General features: G+C 50.1%; 1 long non-coding RNA gene across 1 annotated transcript; it reads right to left on the bottom strand.

The window, feature by feature from the left end:
* Nucleotides 1-280: 280 nt before the first annotated feature.
* Nucleotides 281-2,109, bottom strand: LOC139832864 (uncharacterized). The gene is made up of 2 exons (XR_011747485.1): nt 1,826-2,109; nt 281-492 (listed from the first exon to the last, which is right to left on the bottom strand). It is a non-coding gene; the product is annotated as an uncharacterized lncRNA (long non-coding RNA).
* Between the last annotated feature and the right edge of the window lie 1,836 nt (nt 2,110-3,945).

Here is a 3,945-nt window from a genome sequence, read left to right as displayed (position 1 = left end):
CACAGATGCACACCATAGCCAGATCACATGCACAGATAGCACCAGTAGATGAATTGCAAGGATTAGCAGCTAAGACTACACAGTAAATCCTAAGCTATTGTGACGCCCCAAAACCGGTACCATGAGGATCCCAGCGAATCCACCGAAATCCGCATGATATCGATTTTAGGAGACGCACCACCAAGCGCCTCGTACACGCCGAAACATGCACGCGATGCGGGTGGAATCAATCACGAGAGGTAACATTACAACAGGATTACAATAGGGCCCACAAGAAACATATATTACAACAACGACTCCCACGAGTCAAGATACAAATAGATACATACAAAGATCCAAATCATACAGAAGATCAAATACATCCGAGTACGGACAAGATACAAATTGGACTAAGAGTCCTGAAGATAACCAAGTGGCGTCCATAACCCTGCCCAGGCCAAGCCGGAAGGGTAACCTTGCTAGCGTCGTTCTTCATCGTACCGATCTTCATACCTGCCCGGTTATATCCCGTAGAAGCAGCAATAAGTACGGGTTCGTACTTAACAAGACTTCAAGACGTATAAGCATTCGTCAACCAGTCGTCCTTTGTACTTGAGGCACGCAGGGGACTTAGAGGACGCAAGAGGAACGTCATAGGCAATATGGTGGGGTTAAGCGGCAGCGCGCAAGCACTAAAAACCTATAGAGACACTCTACAACATTCGTCTAATCAGAGAAGATGAGAGAGCGCATAAACTAACAGTTCTATACTCTGCAAACATAACACAGCCGATGCGTTCCCCCTTCGCCAAGAAGTACTGGCAAAGGCACTCACACGGTTGTCAAGTTTTAACCATTTATTATTAGAGTTATGCTAACTTACTACGCAAGTTATTATGATTGATATAGCAGGTGTAAGTTATCTATGGTCGAGTCATACAGCTCCAAGTCGTCCATAACCGCGGACACGGCTTATCGATAAGATGTAACCCTGCAGGGGTGCCCAAATGTGCCCACACGCACGATCAAACCACTTGCGACAGGTGGAAATCACGACTCGCACTCTCCTTCACGACAACAATGTCCAGGAAGCCACCTAACCAAGTTGAACCCGTATCGAAGTCCGGCCGTATCTCCGAAGCGGACTTAGCTATGTGTGTCAACGTGCTAGGTGGTTTAAACACACACTGGGGCGATAAACCACTTCGCAGAGGCTCCACGACCTATACGTGCATACCAGAAACAAGGGATACAAGGCACCCAGGGGCTTCCCAAAGTAAATAAGTAACAGGCTGGCATGCACGCAAACGACAAATGGTAAAACATTACAAACTAGTTGTGGCCACTGGACAAAGCTGTAGATTCCGGCAGTGGTCGAGGGGAGACCCAGAAGCATACCCACGTGTGGTTAGAGCGCTCAGTCTCGGAACAGATAACAAGAACTCGGGGTCCTAGGTTTCATGGAAACACAAGTGAGCCGTCATAAAACGAGCAACTGACCCACCGATGCCTCCGCTAACAACTATTAACAAGTAACCATGATACTTTCAACAGATATAACCATAAACCATGTGTCATGTTCCCCAACTAATAACCCGATAAGATAGCGGAAACGGTAACGAGATATAAACAACACTAGCATGCACTACGACTCGCAAGGCAGACCCGTTAACCAAACAACAGTTGTAGGAGGTTGGTGGTTGGTGGTGGCAATATGGGCTGCTTGAGGTAACCAGTGGAAGGGACACGTGACAAGAACGCAACTTAAGGATAGCATGAGGGAGAAGGCAAAATAAAATAGGTAAGCGACTTCTGCAGGGGCAGAAGTATAAGGGAAAATGCTTGCCTGTTAAAGCTTGCCGAGGGACATCCGGAGAACTTGTCGTATCTCGCAACACCACTTCATGATCCTATCCGGGAAGAAGCAAATGCTGGAACACACAACGGATGCAAGTCTTACAACTACGAATAAAGAAGATCCAGCATGATCAAGATGATATGCATGACATGGCAATTATGATGGGATGCAACTTATCCAATTAAGCGGAGTCGGAACCCCGGGCAAACATTTAAGGTTGGAGTTGCAATTCTACCGACAAATTTAAGTGTTGGTTAGCATGGCATAACATGGCAAGGTGAGCCACTTCAATATTAAACGGAGCGGGAAAACCATATTCGGAATCCGAAATACTCCGCATATATGTGAGGTGAAATGCATAAATTATCACGGCGCGACATGATGAGAGATGCAAACAGATGAATGGATGGCATATTCATGTTCCTTATGTTTTTCTGATCAATTTTCATATATAACACATTTTAATCCGAGTTATGGTTTAGAAGATATGATTTTTGCAAGATAAAAGCAGTTTCAGCAATTTTCAGAAAAACAGGAAAAGGGAAAACGGTTTTATACCGCAGGGGAAGCTAGCCGCATGGCTGACACGCGGGCCAGGTGCTGACTGGGCGCTGACTGGGCAGAAAGGGGCCCGGGTTGGGTACAGAAACCTGCAGGGGGTTTTGAGCAAAAGAAACAGGGGCCAGGGACGGCGGGTTAGGTTTTCAAACATGGCAGGGCCCTGGATGCAAAAGCATCCAGATCTGGATCTGGGAGAAGGTTCTCACCGGGGATGGGGCTAGCCCGAGTCGATGACGGGCGGGGCCCACGCAGCCACGCTGGCGCCACGCTGGCAAACCTTGCTTGCAAGGGAGATGCCGCGCGCGTTCCAGGAGGGGGCGGTGACTGCGGCTCGGCGTCGCGCGGCGCGGGCGTTGCGGGGCGCCCCAGCAAGCGAGAGTGGGCGCCTCGGCTTCACCTCGTCGGAGCGGACCTGGGGAGGGCGCACCGTCCACGGGAAGTCGCCGGAGGGCCGTCGGCGGCGAGGTCCTGCGGAGGAGGCGGCCAGCACACCATGAGAAAGAGGGAACAAGCAGCGAGGAGGAAGACCAAGATGTCCAGGAGATCCGTGAGCTCACCAGGAAGGTGATGGTGGGGTCCATTTGACCGGAGGAGGACGATCGGCGATGAATTCGTCGAAAAACTGCGCCGGGGTTGGAGAAGAAACGACGACCGTGGCGGCGATTCACAGCGCTTGGGGACGATTCCTTAGGGGAGGAGCAGAGGACGTCGAGGCGGTGTGAATGGTGGCGGTGGCGCGTGTTGGGGTGGTCAGAGACGGCCAGTCGACGGCGAGGTAGAGGTGGTTCTGTGGGGATTTCTCCTCTCCGTCTTGTTTGCTTGCAGGGGAAGTTGAAAATGGAGAGAGGCGTGTGCGAGGAGGAGATACAACTGGAGATGCCGTGGTCCAGGGATAAAGCGAGGGGGAAGGAAGAGGACCACGAGGGAAAGGTGGAGATGGGGTGGCGTCGACAGCGATGGGAGGGAGGCGAGCACGAGCCTCTCGTGCTCTGCTGAGGAAGATGCCATCGAAGGGATAAGATCCCCCGTCGAAACGGTACGGGCCACCGATGCTGGGCTGGTGCATGGCTGCCAGGTTGGGCTGACTCGGGCCAGAGGAGAAGAGAGGGGGAAATGGGCCGCAAGGGGCTGGAAGAGAGAGAAAGAGAGTTGGGCCAGAGAGGGAGAGAGCCCAGGGAGACAGGATAGGGTTTTATAAAAAAGAATAGACAAAAAGGAGGTTTCTTATAAAACCCGTACGAGAGAGAAATAAAATATTTAGGGTTTATAAAAATAGTTTTATTTTGTTCAAAACATGTATATGATGCATGCATGATGCCATGATGATGCACAAAAGAAAAAGAACAACCAAAATCTAATAGGGGTATATCCGGGGCCGTTACAGCTATGAACCATCAGTAAACCCTAGATTTTCATTAGGCAAGCATATTAGCATTCATCTCAAGGATGATTCCCAAATATGCAAGCAAAGGTTGAGTAGCCACAAGATCCAACTATTTTGGTGAGCAACCAATCAGGAGCAAGGCCACTGAGGTCACATCACACTT

Source organism: Lolium perenne, chromosome 6, assembly GCF_019359855.2.
Source record: "Lolium perenne isolate Kyuss_39 chromosome 6, Kyuss_2.0, whole genome shotgun sequence".
NCBI classification, from domain to species: domain Eukaryota; kingdom Viridiplantae; phylum Streptophyta; class Magnoliopsida; order Poales; family Poaceae; genus Lolium; species Lolium perenne.
The sequence above is the reverse complement of the archived record's forward strand: the minus strand, read 5'-3'. Positions and strand labels throughout refer to the sequence as shown.